The following is a 17,078-nucleotide window of genomic DNA, read 5'->3' as shown; positions in this document are numbered from 1 at the left end:
TCTGAGAAGCAAACATAGTAAAATCATGCAATAATTGAGTCCTCTGCTCTACTCCATCTTCACCCACGACTGCGCCCCTGTTTATGGCTCCAATGCTATAATCAAGTTCGCAGATGACACCACAGTGGTGGGCCTGATCAGAGAGGAGGATGAAACAGCTTCCTACGTACCCTGAAGAAAGCTCACCTATGCTCTAGGATTCGAACAGACTTCTACCATTGTACCACTGAGAGCATACTCACTAACTGCATCTCTGTTTGGTACGGCAACTGCAATGCTGCTGATCGCAAGGCACTGCAAAGAGTAGTGAAATCTGCTCAAAGGATTATTGGCTCCCAACTCCCCTCCATCCATGACACATATCATAAACGCTGTTCAAACAAAGCCAAATCCATTGTCAAGGACGCCACCCACCCAAATCATGGTCTTTTCAGCCTACTCCCATCTGGCAGGCGATACAGGAGCCTGCGCTCCCGCACCAGCAGGCTCAGGTACAGCTTCTTTCCAGAGGCTGTAGCACTGCTGAACAAAACTTCACCTCCTGTCTAGCATTTGCACTTTAAGCTATTACTAGTTACCTGTTTACTTTTTACTATTTGCACTGGTACCTGTTTACATTGACTGTATTGCACTGTTTATCAGTTTACATTACTCCTACGCTGTTTCACCCAGGACTTGCATTGCTAACACCCCATACTATACATTATATTTATATATATAGATATATTTGTTTTGGAGCAGCATGGTGGCTGAGTGGTTAGCACTGTTGCCTCACAGCAAGAAAGTTGTGGGTTTGCATCCCGGCCTTTCTGTGTGGAGTTTGCATGTTCTCCCTGTGCTTGAGTGGGTTTACTCCGGGTACTCCGGTTTCCTCCCACAGTCCAAAAACATGCATGTCAGGTTGATTGGTGACTCTAAAATTGCCGGTAGGAGTGAGGGTGAGTGTGTGAGGTTGTCTGTCTTTGTGTGTCTATATGTGGCCCTGTGATGGACTGGTGACCTGACCAGGGTGTACCCCTGCCTTCCACCCGAGAGAGAGCTGGGATAGGCTCCAGCAGATCCCCGTGACCCTGAGCCAGGAAAAGCGGGTATAGAAAATGGATGGATGGATATATTTATTTTGTTTTATATTCCATAGCCTGCCCATATACCTGGGCAATATATTGTACATATATATTACATGCATATATTAGTTATATGGAAACCTGTATTTTTCCATCTATACACTGTACATTATTCATCTATATTGTCTACACAACCATACTCTACCTGCACTTGGTACTTAATGCTTCTTTGCACTTCTGGTTGGATGTCCACTGCATTTCATTGGCTCTGTACCTGTACTCTGCTAAATGACAATAAAGTTGAATCTAATCTAATCTAATCTAATCTAATCTAATACTAGTAAAACATATTTAACATGTAACATTTCTAACGAATGTCAACACAATATGCAAACATTCAATAACAAACTGATTCATCATCTGGACTTATATGCACTGATATGTATTGTACATTGTTTAGACAGTCAGTGGGAAATCAAAAGGAGAAAAGTGAAGTGCTTTGACACAATAACTATGTCCTGGGTGGGTTCTTGGGCACATCTCAACCTCATGAAGGTCAGCTGGAAGTTATTCTGGGAATTCTGCACAGATCATGTATTTCAAACATCTGTTTCAATGTGACAAGGTGACAGTGGTTAAGGTGATGGACTGCTAAGCCACTGTGCTTTGCACGTGTGGGTTCAAATCCCATCCTTGTTGTGAAAACTGGTGTTTGGTGTTCAAAGATGAAAAATGTGACATTAGACAAAGACTTGAGTATATCCTTTGCTTCAGTTTGGAGTTAGAGCATGTATTGCATTTGTGTAGTATAGAGGGAGAACCATAGTAGAATAAAAGTGCATTGATGTGGCCACACTAACAGACTGGAGTACCTGTGCTGATGAACTTCCTTGTTGGAGTAGTAGCAGAGGACGGTTTCAGTGCATCGACCTCTGAATTATGCAACAAAACAGAAAAAAAGATGTGTTTCTCTTTACCTTAACATGAAGCAAAGCTCAAACCAGTTCTCTGTACAACACTGAACCACAACCTAGACTCAGTTATTACGGAAACACCATCTGAAGGTGTAACTGACATCAACAGAAGATGTGATCAGTCCAATTTTGAACAGATACAGACATTAATGCTAATGATGATTCCTAAAGCAGACCTCGTTGTTGACAGGATTCGAACCTGCACGGGGAGACCCCAATGGATTTCAAATCCATCGCTTTAACCACTCAGCCACAACAACTTACAGTCAAGGTTAATTTGTTATATTTAAAACAGAAAAATGTGTAAGTATTTGTTTTATTTTGAAAAGAAACATTTCTCTGCACATAAGTGTAGGTTAAAGTGTGTTACTAGGCGTGAAATCTGTGCAGCAGTAATAGGAAGATATAGTCATTTGTCTATTTAGTACTGAGGAAGAACTAAAGACAAGAACCTAAATTCTGAATTAACACCAAACATCATGGCTGAACTAGCTACAAAATGCCCACACTAACTTCTATGGACAACAAAATGAAATAAAAGCTTATAATAAACTGAATATGAATAAATAAATGTGTCAAATGGTTTTCTACATTGTTGTAGAGTTGCATGTATTTCTTTCTGTATTTGTGTTTATTAATGGGACCGGAAGTCCTAAGCTCAGCCTAAAGCTGGACTGGTAAAGTGCTAGAGCCAGACAGAAGCAAATGATTCCCAGCAAAGACACATGCAGCTGCACTAACCTTCACTGAGTGAGAGATTTGTAATGATGGAGAACACAAAGCTTTCTGAAGGTCTGAGTCCATATGGAGAAAAGTGAGTCACTGTTTGGAAGCTCTGACACAGGCAGAAATGTGACACCTGCTGGAAACTCACTGGTCCTGCATTTGTCTGGATGAAGTCAATCTGAGACTGTTATGAAACAATGGTCTTAGTGTTTGAAGTTCAGTGAAGTTTCTATTGTGAATGAAGCAGGAATAAATGCTTAGAAAGTCTAGAAAGCTTACTTTCAGAGCCTAGAAAGTCCAGAAGGACGGTCCCTGTTCATATTTCCTTCCTGTCTCCTCTCTCCATTCCCCTGTTTCATAAAGGATTCATGTTTGTCAGCTCCTGTTCAGTGAACTAAATTCTCCAGTGAATGTCTGTAATCAGTATATTCCAATAGTAACTAGACGATGCAATTTCTGAAGAAATTGCGTTGGGATTGCCGATCGCCGCGAAAAGCTCGAGGCAGACCGCGTCGCCGAAGCACGTTTTGAATCGACCGATTGCGATAATCGAGAAATACCGACTGTAGTGAGGGTGATTTTATTTTGAGAAAATGCTATAAAAAGGCTTTTATTTTGAAAGGACAAAGAGCTGCAGGAGACTCAAGGGAACTCACAAAAGAATCTGGACTTTATTTTGAATATTCCTCATACTTTACAAAAATGTGATATCTTCCTATAAATAACTGTAGACTTTTTTTGTGAAAGTCTGACCATGTCAAAGGACATAGTGCTTCAGGAGACTCTTGGGACCTCAATCAAGAATCTGGACTCTGGTATGATAAAGCTATGGTCATACTTGTCATAATAGTAGCTTGCAGTATTCAACAAGCGTACCACTTTATAGTAGGGCTATCAGTTGGACAAATATTATCAGCTACACATTGTTCATGGAAATATATGTGACAGTTTAAGACTGTCAAGATAACACGCTGAATAAAATTTTGAAAAAAATGTAACTTCACTGACCATTGAAACAATGTTACAACTGTGTGGGGACACAAAACAAGGTTAGCTACCAGTAATTCAAAAGTGTTAGAGGTCTGTAGGACGGTGGAAAACGTTAGCTATATGGCTAAACTTGGCATTTAATCCAAAACACAACAAAATAAGCATACAGTTAGTAACAAGCAACAGAGTGATTTTTATTTAACCACCTTTGAGATGAATATCAGTTCGGCTGGACTGGACCATTACAATGTTAAAACTTTATGGAACACTATCTAAGGCTACCTGCCTACAATACAGAAATGCTGGGCACTGGATGAAAAGTATCTTAAAGCCCTAAGGACAACACAATAAAGATACACCTGGCAAGTGGTGTATTTTTTACAATGGCTTACCTTGAAGTTTAATTTGCAAAAAATGCCAAAAAAAGTGCCTTGGAAACAATCGTTAGTCAACGTTAAAGTAGTGGTGGAACAGAAACGTTAATAAGTCAGGACCGGTAGACCGCAGTTGCCAAGGTAACAGAAATGCTATAAATCGAGTGGCTGTATTAACCTTCAGAAAGAAATGCAGGCTTTTAATATATGTTACTGTTTGCAGGCAAATATGTAAAAATATGTGAATTACATATATATAGGTGGATTGATTGTTTACTATATTCACCTGTCTGATCATGGTTTTGTGATCCTTGCCCTCCATGAAAAGCAGATGTGTGCTTTTTAAATCGCCCGTCTATTGTTTTGTGCAGAAAATTTTTGTCAGTGATGAGAATAAATCTGACTAGTTTCTTGAACCCCGCTTGTTTGCCTTGTGTGTGGAATGGACTTAGCAAGACACTGTATATTAATCAGACTGGAGCTCATGTACATGATGTAGTTTAATGCAAAATTTAAGCCCTTCAAGGTACATCATGATTGACAGTAATGGCAGCAAAAAAAAGTATTTTCAGGTCAGTTCATTTATTAACATAGAAACCTCTACTGCATAACAATATTAAATATTAAAAAAAATACACCTTTAAAAATATATGGTATTTCATAAATATATAAATAAATATTTTAAAAAGAGCGCTAACACTGAGTTCACATAATGAATATAGAAAATGCAACAGAAATGTCTCTTACATGTTTGCAAGTGTGTGTCTGAGTACATCTGTATATGTATCTTGTGTCTTTATGTATGAATGTGTATTCATGTGTGCATGTGTGTGATTGTCTATATTGTGTCTATATTTGTCTGCATGTGTGGTTCTATATTTGTGAATGTGTTTGTGTATGTCTGTCTCTGTGCCTATCTATGAGTGTGTGTCTGTAATCGTGTGCCTGTTTGTGTTTGGGTGCATGCTTGTGTATGTGTATACGTGTCTGTATGTGTGTCACTGCTTGTGTGCAAGTATATATGTGAAGGTTTTCATTTGTATGTGTGTCTGAGTACATCTGTCCGTGTGTGTCTGTATATGTAATATGCAATTTCTAAAAAAATGATTGCTGCTTAAAAAAGCTTGAACTAAAGGACGTTACTCACTGCTAAAAAGCTGAAGCTGGTTCAAATTGCTAGGCACAGTGGGAATAGCTCAGAATTATAAACTTAACAGATATAACTTTGTATAAATAAACAGCAAAGTAGCATTGACATATGAAAATGTGGATGAAGGGTGCAAAATGTATGCAATGACAGGATATTGCTTATAAATGGTCTATTTGTGAAAAGCCAAAAAAACTATGTAATTTGTTTCAAGTTTGGATGACATTTCTACATAAGTGTCTGTCTGCATCTGAATGTTTGTCTACATGTGTATGACTGTGGAAAAAAAACTATTAACATTAGCACTACTCTCTATCTCTGTAGGCTGGAAACAGATTGACTCCAGCTCAAAAATATGCTCTAAATTGTCAAAAATGGTAACTGTCTGTCCGTTGCTCCATAGCAAGTAGGGCCCAAGTTCACAACTGGTTCTCCACGTACTTGCATAGGTTTTCTCCAGTTTCTTTCCACAGTCCAAAAACATGTATATCAGGTTTATTGGTAACTCCATATTGCCCCTTGGAGTGAGTGTGAGACTTGTTTGCCTTTGCCCTGTGATGGACTGGTGAGCTGTCCAGGATGTGCCCCCTGCCTTTCACCCAAAGAGAGCTGGGATAGGCTCCAGCAGATTCCCATGACCCTGGTCAAGAATAAGCGGGTATAGATAATGATGGATGGATGGATGGATGGATGGATGGATGGTAACGGTGTAGCCACTTCAGGTTCACTTCGGTGTCTTCAGGTCTTGCTTTCCCCTTCTTTACTTATTCCAAGGTCAATGTAGCACTAGCTCTGTGATGTGTGTCTTGTGTTACCTGCTGGAGAGGAGAGAAAACCTTTACATTAGTTATGTAGTGTGGACCAGCACCAACAGCCCATACCTGTTTGTTGGAATACAGTATCCCTTACCTAGATAATTTGAATATATGTGGTGTTGCTACACATCTCCGTTTTTGCTGCCAGTTGTCATTCATGTGAAATGCTTGTTTCTTAAACACTTGTGCACAAAGAATACAAGATTATGACAATTATCACTGCAAATCTAAATGTCTCAGCAATACAATAAAATATATTGTCTAATCTAATTTATCAGTGTTTACATTACAGACATTGCATAATATAGCAACTGAATTTTAGCACAATTAAAATGTTGGAAATGTTCTGTCAGAATGATGCTGCTTCTGTGATATGTAACCTACTTTACCTCTTGTCACAACATTGCTCAGGGAAAGGTCTCTTGTGGTGTGGTATCTTCCTTTTAGGGTAGGAATCTTTTACCCTAAAAAGGATGAACTCAGGAGTGTTGCCAGACATCTTATGACTTATCACCCACTCTGACCCACTGAAAATCACATAGGCAACATTTGCAATTTACTGCTGAATACAAGGATCTCAGGCTCAGGCTGTGCTGCTGAAGATGCCTACTGAAAAATGACAAGAATCCAATCCAGCTTTGATAGAGCCAATAACATGTGAAACCAAATCAGACACAGAGAAAGATAATGAACATTTCAATATAAAAACATTCACACATACATACCTAGTAGTGAAGCAGGAAAGAAGGTTCTTTGTTGTGTGGTGTCTTCCTTTTTAGGGTAGGGGTCTGTTTCCCAAATAATGATGAACTCAGGTGTGTTGCCAGACATCTTAGCTCATCCTGGACTGGTGGTCATTTTCCAAAATGTCTGCAGCATCTGTGAGGCACTAGTGCACAAAAAGTGACAAAAAGCACACTGTTATTAAAAACTTGAAAATGTTTTGTCAGAATGATGCTGCTTCTGTGATATATATCCCAATTTACAGATGCATTAGCAGTTTGTGTCTTACATTAAACAACCAAATATCATATAAGCTGCATTTATCAATTAAATTATCTGCGTTCCAAAAACTGTCCCTTCTGCGCTCTAACGTTTTAAGAGCCAGTGACTTTTGCGCTAATTGCACGCATTTGCAATCCACTACCTTCTTAGCCTTTAACTATTCTGTTAGAGGTGATGCTTAACTTGTGCAAATGTGAAGAAAATGGGGGCCATATGGTGGAATACCACTAGTTGTCCTATTACCCACTCTCACCTTTGTTGGTGTTGCCTTGTTTCTTCGGTGCAGGTCAGTCTTCTCCTCTGCTCACTAGCTTGATAAAGACTGAAAATCACATAGGCAACATTTGCAATTTACTGCTGAATACAAGGATCTCAGGCTCAGGCTGTGCTGCTGAAGACACCTATAGAAAAATGACTCCAATCCAGCCAGTAACGTGCAATCAAATCAGACACAGAGAAAGATGATGAACACTGCGATATAAAAACATTCACATATACATACCTAGTAGAGAAGCAGGAAAGAAGGTTCTTTGTTGTGTGGTATCTTCCTTTTTAGGGTAGGGGTCTGTTTCCCAAATAATGTGAGAACTCAGGAGTGTTGCCAGACATCTTAGCTCATCCTGGACTGATGGTCATTTTCCAGAATGTCTGCAGCATCTGTAAGGCACTAGTGCACAAAAAGTGACAAAAAGTACACAGCTATTAACAAAGTAGAAGTACTAGGAAATTGTACTTAGGTTTGGTTTTAGTAGAAGTGATAAAGCACATCTAAAGTGGTAGTGCTGCATGATTCCAGTCAAAATAAGAATCATAATTTATCATAAGTACTGAAGTGACAATATAATCTTCTTTGACGTCTAAAGCATCAATGTTCTCTATCTCAAAAATGAATCATGCAGCTGTAGAACATATGAATCTGTGATGCTTACCTGAGCACCCCCACCTTTGTCTTCTCTGTGCATGTACTCAAAAAATAGGCAGTTACACCTTTTTTACTTTTTTCCTTGGAGGTGAGATCATCCCTCCATCCCACCCTCCCTCCCAGCCTGTGACAGACTGGAGCAGCCAGAGCAGGTGTTACAGCATGGCTGCCAAGGACGATCCCTCCCCCTTCTCAATTTTTAATTTCTGACTTTCATGTATTGACTAATGCTTTACTATGTAAAATTTGTTGATGAAGACTTTCTGTTCTTTTTCCCATCATACCAAGTGCTTGTAAAACATAAATAAATTTACTTTTAATAAATTACACAAAGCCAACTTACATTCATGAATACAGTGGTAATGTGTAGTTTCACAATGATTATTGGTTTATACTTGTAACTTAAGTTTATGGTTTTTCAGTCTATTATGCAGTACACGGGATTGTGATAACTGTAATAAGTATGAAGCACGCCTGAATGGACACAGCGCTGTGGCTGAGAGATAAAAATGGGGTCCAAGAGTGTCTTCTTATCTGTGGTAGCAGTGGTAATGAGTTGCGTGTAACCTTTAGATTGAAACAGTTCAAGTATTGGCTTGCTTGATTTGGACAACAGATCTTCATTGAAATCTCCACAAACTATGATGAGATGATGATCCATGATCTCTAACGATTCTAAGAGGCTTTGCAGGTTTGATAAGAATGGGTGAATTCTGTAGTCCGGAGGCCTATAGACAGCAGCAATCAGAGCGTTGATTGGACCATCAGCCTTGATGACGATAAATTCAATATCAGTAGTGTTGTGCAAGTACCGCTTTTCATGAACTTGGATATGGTTTTTTACATAGACAGCGACCCCACCACCATCTTTGTTGGCCATGTGAGGGTAGTTCGCATACGAAACGTTTCTGTTACGTTTAAACATGTTGTAGCCTTCTAAATGGAGACTTTCACCAACAAGTGATCCTCTTAAATGGGTTTCTGTCAGACAAAGGACATCGGCAAGATGCAGTTCATGGTGACTTTGGATGTCTCCAATATGAGATGGCAGTCCTTCTGTGTTGTGATGGATGACAATAAGTGCATCTGGTCTGTTTAATGAGGCAGTGATATGAAACAAAGGCATTACCTGTTCTAAAGATGTTTTTGTCATGTTTTCAAGGGCTGCAGTAATTTCTGGATTGGCAAATATTTTTCTCTCATCCATCTCAAGAATATGGAGTCCACTAAGAGAGGTTACTCTACTAAGGGCCACGTAAGCCATGCCAGGTTCAAAGATGTGCTTTAGCGAAACTACTGCTGAGGGATTCGTCATACCTTGCACCTTATGTATTGTACATGCAAATGCAAGCTTTAAAGGAAACTGCCTTCGAACTATACCCTTTTGCTTCAGATTCTCCTCCTCTCTCTGAATGAACACAATATTATCAGTTGTACCCGTGTTACTCTGTTTGTTTGCCACGTTGTCATTGAACAATTCTAGACCAAGCTTAGTAATGTGTGGGCCACCACTATTTTCACTTGTCATTATTTTTGCTATTTTTGCAAATGTTCCATTGCAAAGACCTGATTGCACACTGATGTTTCTGGTGAGCATCACACGAGCACCTATGGCAACATTTATTGTATCGGGTAATTCTTTTTTGGTCCCTTGAAAAGGGATAGTTTGTCTCATCATTCTACCAGTTTTGGGATCTTTTTTATAGTCGTCTGCATCTATTCTGATGATGTCAGAGTGAAATAGCGCTAATGATTCAGAGTTGTGTTTTTCAACCTGTTTATTCGTAGCATAAATGTGCAGTGTGTCTTTTGGACAATGTTCTGAGTCAGTGATAGCCTGTGAAAGCAAAGCTCTGTCTTCTCTGACAATGCATCTGACTTTTCTTTCACACGGATTCGATTTAGCATCTCAGCAAAAGTGACGTCATCTTTTTGACGCATAATTTCAGTCAGTGTGATCATCTGAAAATGGTCTCGCCACAGGTCAATCTGCATTGGTTCATATACGCATAGAGGTTTAGCCTGTCTGACAGGTGGTAACTGATAGAAGTCTCCAACAGCAAGAACTGACATTCCACCAAAAGGTCTCTGAATTCCTTTGATTTGTTTTAATCTTGCATCTACATAGGCAAAGAGAGACTTTGAGACCATGGACACTTCATCAATGATCAGTATTTCTGCATTTGAAAGCTCTGCCCTGACTTCATCTAATTTATTGCCAAGACCCTGGAATGGAGGCTTTAAACTTCTTGGCAGCTTAAGGAGATAATGCAGTGTTGTACCTGAAATATTGAATGCTGCAGTTCCAGTGAATGCAGCTAGTAGAACAGTAGGTTTAGATATGTCTGCTTCCTCTGCATTTCTTGGTAGTTTTCTCAGTATTTTCGATGTCTCTGCATGGATGCATTTGATAAGGTGTGACTTTCCTGTTCCAGCACCACCATTAATGTAAAAGTAAAACTGTTCTGGATTTAAACCAGACACACGCTTTATGCACCAGTCTCTTATGGCATAGAAAACAGATGCTTGCTTTTGGTTCAAATTCCGATACATCTGCAGTAGCAATGTCGGGTCCATCTCAGGGGCTTCTCTCACGATTGCAGTTTCTGACCTTGCTTCTGATCTAGGTTGAAAGTCTGGCACATCCTCTTGTATGCTGTCATTTTCAATATGTTTAGCCTTAAGTTCTTCAATACACTCTAACCTTTGTAGTTCAGATTCAGGAGCCAGATTGCACCATTCATCTCTCAGGCCACCATTCTGTTCATACTCTTCAATGGCATTTTCAATGTCCTGTCTATGTTTTTCGTACTTCTCTTTGTTTCGTCTGACAATGTCACGCACACGTTCAGGCTGCTCTGAACCTGGTAGGTGAACAGCAGCATAATCATGGAAGGACCGGTAAGTAGGGAAGTTGCAGGTTTTAAGCTGAGCCTTTGAGCGATGTGGAAGGTAAAGCTTAAGCAATGTGCCATGAAACTCCTCTGGATATTTTTCCTGAGAAACACGGTGATACCTAATGACAGCAGGTTTACCATTTGTTCTCCTTTGAACATATCCCATGCCATTCAATAGTGGCAGAACATTTTTACCTTTAACTTGTTTTCCATAGACACTTCTACACGTGGCAGCAAAATCAGCCAAACACATTGTTTCAAACTCTGGTGTTTCAGGTCTGGATTTATACTTATCAGTCAAACTGGTCATCCACACTTTAACAGAGTCTGGTGTTTTGTTCTCTAGTAATGAGAGGGGGTAACTCATTTTGAGGGCATTGTCATCTGTCTGTACAAATACTACACTGCGTGAAGACTGTTTCATGTGTAATCCACAAGCACGAGCCACACACTCTTGGGCACTGACCTCTCGTTTTTTGGAGTATGCCTGCATAATTAGCTTCATTTCCTCGCTTTCATTGACACTTTCATAACGCGAGTTTTTTATTAGTGTTTTAAGGTACTCACTTAAACCGTGTTCCGATTTGCTTATGTAAGAACAAATGTAAAAGATGCAGGAATATGGGTTGAGAATGAACTGCAAATCAAAATTTCCATCCCAGGCTTCAAGGAGATATGGATTGTATCCATTTACCCAGCAATCTTTTGGCTCACGCTTCAGTATCACTGCACTGGATGAGACTGTCATACACAAATATTGTGTGTATTCATCAACAGTGAGCTCACACATAGCAAGAATGCGCTCTAAACTCAGAGATGCAGTTTCAGATTCATGAAGCAACCTACTCAGGTTTCTGAGCTTTGTTTTTGCTGTTAACTCTCTATCTGGATCAACATTTTCTGAGGGTCTTATTATCATGGTTTTTGGGAAGGTTGTTTTGGAAATCCAAATCGGCAGCTAGAGCCAAGATTTTTAACACATGTTTTGGAGTGACGTTTGCTGTGCATCTGAACTTCTGTGACTTTTTTGTACAGTTCCGGTTCCGTGTTTGGATCAGGAAGTTCAGCTGTAATGTATTTGGACACAAAATCACACACCGTCTGATCAGAGTCTTCTTCAAACACAGGGGCACCTTCCACCCATAAGAGACCATGTATGTGTGGGCTTCCTCTGTGCTGAAATTCCAACCGGTAGAAGTAGTCAACCACTTTGCCAACTGGCTGTGCAGGAGACAGGATCAACTCTCTGAACAGAGCCTCAACACGTTTGTCAAACATGCGCATTGTTGTGACAGGATTGCTTCGCAATATCTCACACTTGGAGGACCAGTCAAGTTCATCAAAATTAACTTGTTCGCCTTGCTGAGTCTTAATGGCTGTGATAACCTCTTTCCAACGCATTTCAGCAGCAGAGAATGTACAAAAGAATGTGGGTGTTCCCAACTGTCTGATCATGGCAAAGAGGTCTTTAGTGGTTTTTTCCCAATAGGCTGGGGTGCCTCTCAATGGCATCATAAATCGGACTGCATCTTTATTACGCACTAGTCTTTCAACCTCACATTTATCTTGTAACATGGCATTGTTTATTTTGCGGCCATCTCTGGTAAAGGGCCTACCTTTACGCAACTGTATTCTCATGCTGGAAGTGGCCAGATGTATTTCAGTCACAAACTGAGCAAAGAACAAGTAGTTTGTATCTCTAGCAAAACGATCATCGACACAGCAGAGCCTAGTTTTGAAATAACTGCAGGGTGTTAATCTAATAGGTCTGTTTTCGTCTAGTGTATTCTCACCAGTGGGAAACTGAACAGGGAAAGCCATGGCCTCGAGTTTAGGCGTTTTGAAAAAGCTCACCGGTTTCTTTCCTTCAGCAGGGGCAACAGAATAGATTCCCTCGCCAAAATTTAGTATCTCCTCTGAAACATCAGGTGGCTGAAGACATGACTCAAGAGCAATACCACCATTAGGTTCCTCACTTTCCTGCTGCACGTTATCCAACTGCTCCTTCGACTGATCGTCGTCATGTAACTGATGGTGCACACTTTGATCATTGTTTTCAGGATCACTTTGTGCCTCGCAAAGCCCATCATTAAATCTGTCAATTTCCATCAATTGTTCCTCGTTATAATCACAATCATCCATGTTTTTTTCATCCTCATCACTGTCATCATTATCCTCATCAAGTATTGGGTCACATAACTGAGCCTCATCTCTTATTGTTACGTCTTCATACTGTGGATGGATTTCTTTTAGTTTAAGCAATGCTTTCACAAGTTTTGTCCAAGTCACAGTTTGGAAAATCTGGTGTCCTTTGTAACTCAGTCTCCTCTTTAGCTTCACTCTCATCACTTGAGACTCACTTCTCAGTCTAGGTAAGGCACTGACTGTCTCTTGCACCTCAGAGGGGACACAGACCACATTGCCATGAATGGCTCTTTGTTGACCTTTGGGAAGTGGAATAATTTTGGCAAATGCTATACATTTGGCAATCAGATGCCTCTCCAGTATGTTCAGGTCACACAGTTCAGCTGGAATAGCTGCAAGCTCTAAATTATTAGCCATGGCAATGGATGGCATATTACCATTCTTAAGGTGATCATGGCAAGTATAACATATCCATTCTCTCTTTCGCTCATTTGGTACTGTGCACTGTTGTGAAATTTGGCATTCGTTACTACAAACATGAACGTACATCCCTGTGAGGCAAGTTTCAGAAACATCTGGGTTTTTAACATAATTTGTCCTATTGCAAGGTTTTACCTGATTTGAAAACAATGCTCTATGACAAACGGTACAAACATATGTTGGCCCATTTTTTATTTGTGACTGAAAAACCTCTATGGCTTTTCTAATCACACTGTCATTGCTCTGTTTATGTTGTCGTCTCATTTGCCTGTACTTTTGCTTTATTTTCAGTGCACATAACATGTTATGCATGATCCTATATCGAGAGTTTTTTCTGTATTTGTTTTGCATAAGACGTTTCATTACTTGTTTTTGGTGTGATCTAAATATAGGGTCATTTGCATACCGCTTAGTAACATAAGCCTTTTGTCTGAGCCTGAACTCAGAATCTTGAGAGTAGCGATGGTTCATGTAAAACCTCTTCCTCTGTTTAAACTCAGAATCTTGAGAGTAGCGACGGTTCATGTAAAACCTCTGCCTCTGTTTAAACTCAGAATCTTGAGAGTAGCGACGGTTCATGTAAAACCTCTGCCTCTGTTTAAACTCAGAATCTTGAGAGTAGCGACGGTTCATGTAAAACCTCTGCCTCTGTTTAAACTCAGAATCTTGTCTGTAACGAGTGACTGTATTTGATTTTTTATGTTCTTTGTATAATTTATCTGTAGCATACTTTTTCCGCTCTTCATATTTTTATCATGTGCAACTTTTGGTTTTTCCATCCCAGTTCTCCTTTTAAACTTTCTCCTTTTCTCTTTATTAAGCTTAGACAACTCTAGCATAGGGTGGATACATTGCGGTATCTCTGATGAAGGTTGTTCAACAATACCTTTGCTGGTGTCTTTATTAAGCACTGATTTATTTGCGTCAGATGCAATATGAACAGCGTGTGTCATTAACTGTGTAACTGAGCAGGATGACACTGACGTCTCCATTTCAGCCAGTGGATTAGACATAGTGTAAAGGGCCTGCTCCTTGTGTCAGAAACAGCCATATCTTCAGTACAATCTACATGTGGCAAATTGTCTTCCATAGGGACCTCATCTATACTCTGAAAAAGCACAGGCATCAGCTCAAAAGGAGCATATGGGCTAGTACCTAGTACACTGAAAGATGTGACAAGTTTTGTTATGAGATCTGAAAAACACCCCCACAACATGATGCTCCCACCACCATGTTTCACTGTAGGGATTGTATTGGGCAGGTGATGAGCAGTGCCTGGTTTTCTCCACACATACCGCTTAGAATTAATGCCAAAAAGTTCAATCTTGGTCTTATCAGACCAGAGAATCTTATTTCTCATAGTCTGGGAGTCCTTCATGTGTTTTTTGGCAAACTCTGTGCAGGCTTTCACGTGTCTTGCACTGAGGAGAGGCTTCCGTCGGGCCACTAAGCCATAATGCCCGACTGGTGGAGGGCTGCAGTGATAGTTGACTTTGTGGAACTTTCTCCCATCTCCCTATTGCATCTCTGGAGCTCAGCCACAGTGATCTTTGGGTTCTTCTTTACCTCTCTCACCAAGGCTCTTCTCCCACGATTGCTCAGTTTGGCTGGACGGCCAGGTCTAGGAAGAGTTCTGGTCGTCCCAAACGTTTTCCATTTGAGGATTATGGAGGCCACTGTGCTCTTAGGAACCTTGAGTGCTGCAGAAATTCTTTTGTAACTTTGGCCAGATCTGTGCCTTGCCACAATTCTGTCTCTGAGCTCCTTGGGCAGTTCCTTCGACCTCATGATTCTCATTTGCTCTGACATGCACTGTGAGCTGTAAGGTCTTATATAGACAGGTGTGTGCCTTTCCTAATCAAGTCCAATTAGTTTAATTAAACACAGCTGGACTCCAATGAAGGAGCAGAACCATCTCAAGGAGGATCAGAGAAAACAGACAGCATGTGAGTTAAATATGAGTGTCACTGCAAAAGGTCTGAATACTTATGACCATGTGATATTTCAGTTTTTCTTTTTTAATAAATTTGCAAAAATTTCTACATTTCTGTTTTTTTCTGTCAAGATGGGGTGCTGAGTGTACATTAATGAGAAATAAAATTAACTTTTTTGATTTTGGCAAATGGCTGCAATGACACAAAGAGTGAAAAATTTAAAGGGGTCTGAATACTTTCCGTACCCACTGTACATAGCAGTTCAATCTTGTTTTCTAAAAATCAATCTTTGAACCAGAGCAGAGAGTAGTAAGACAGAGAAAAGGGACTAGGATACCCTTTTCTTTTCTTTCAGCCTATATACAGTCAAGCCCGAAATTATTCATACCCCTGGCAAATTCTGACATAAAGTTACTTTTGTTCAACCAGCAAGTTTTTGCTTGATTAGAAATGACAGAGGCATCTCCCAGATGAAAATAAGACGATGTACAAGAGGCATCATTGTGGAAAAAATTATTACTAATTTTATATTTACATTTGAACAAAAAGTGGCATGTGAATAAAAGTAACATTAAGTTAGAATTTGCCAGGGGTATGAATAATTTCAGGCTTGACAGTATATTTTTGCATTTCAGTAAATGTTTCAGTTTATTTCTGTCTGTGAAGAATAAATGTTATTTTGGAGCTAAAACCTGATACCATTACCCAATATTATCATCATGTGAAATGTCTTGTAGTCAGAAGCATATCTGGATGAAGTGCATTAAATACACATGAACCACTAAACTTAAATCTGTATAGTGTTTGAACTGTTGCCTTTGACACCTTAACCCAAGCAAGTCTGAAGTCAGTGCTCGCCCCACTGGGTCCATCTGGCTTTCGTGCCTCTAATGTGTGTCAAGGACAGACAAATAAAGGCAGTTGTGTTCAAAGAGCTTCAGAAAATAGCTCTGGCAGGAAGGAATTTGCAGAGTATGGCTCATCCCAGAGTTGACTGCAGACTCTTTGTGTGAGGTAAAGAAATAGTCCAGAAATATGCACTTTCTTCTTCTTTAAAAAGATTATATTTGACCTTCTCTGTAATCTAACATAACAGGTTAGGTATGCATAACCTTTTCCAATATACATGACAGTGTTTAATTGTGGTACTATTTGCACCACTCTATCACAGAGCTGATACATGAAACTAGTGTCAAGAAAAAGTGGTTGTGGCATGTGTCACAATTGGAAACAGCACAGTGTTTCAGATTACCCACATGGACCATGGTTAGCTCAGTTGGTAGAGCATAAAACTTTTAATCTCAGGATTGTGGGTTCAGGTCCCACATTAGGTTGTGATCATTTAAATATACTGAGCTTTGCTTCAGCTGCATCTTGCGATAAGCAGTAGAATCCTGATGATGTCGGTCAGCCAATGATAGAACAGTCAACAGATCATGGTTTACTTAGAAAATCAAGTGTACCCACAAGCTTGTACTTCCATCCACCAATTCATCCCCGTTTAGTCCTGTTATTTTCTACCTTACTGTAATTTGTGTCAGACTCATATGCATAACCTTTTCTAATATACATGGCTGTGTTTAATTGCAATGTTGTATTGGTCCA

The 17,078-nt window shown here is 39.8% G+C and overlaps 1 long non-coding RNA gene and 1 other non-coding gene across 3 annotated transcripts; both read right to left on the bottom strand.

The window, feature by feature from the left end:
* Nucleotides 1–2,216: 2,216 nt before the first annotated feature.
* Nucleotides 2,217–2,298, bottom strand: trnas-uga (transfer RNA serine (anticodon UGA)). Its single transcript has one exon. It is a non-coding gene; the product is annotated as a tRNA-Ser (tRNA).
* Nucleotides 2,299–5,955: 3,657 nt separating this feature from the next.
* On the bottom strand, nt 5,956–7,737 carry LOC113145008 (uncharacterized). Of its 2 annotated transcripts, none has more exons than XR_003297204.1 (5): nt 7,598–7,737; nt 7,349–7,417; nt 6,480–6,979; nt 6,185–6,272; nt 5,956–6,093 (listed from the first exon to the last, which is right to left on the bottom strand). It is a non-coding gene; the product is annotated as an uncharacterized LOC113145008 (long non-coding RNA). The 2 variants fall into 2 exon arrangements; XR_003297205.1 differs by having other exon boundaries at nt 5,961–6,090.
* Nucleotides 7,738–17,078: the final 9,341 nt, after the last annotated feature.

Source organism: Mastacembelus armatus, unplaced genomic scaffold (genome assembly GCF_900324485.2).
Source record: "Mastacembelus armatus unplaced genomic scaffold, fMasArm1.2, whole genome shotgun sequence".
Taxonomy (NCBI): Eukaryota; Metazoa; Chordata; class Actinopteri; order Synbranchiformes; family Mastacembelidae; genus Mastacembelus; species Mastacembelus armatus.
Note: the sequence above shows the minus strand (reverse complement) of the source record. Positions and strands in the feature narration are given on the sequence as shown.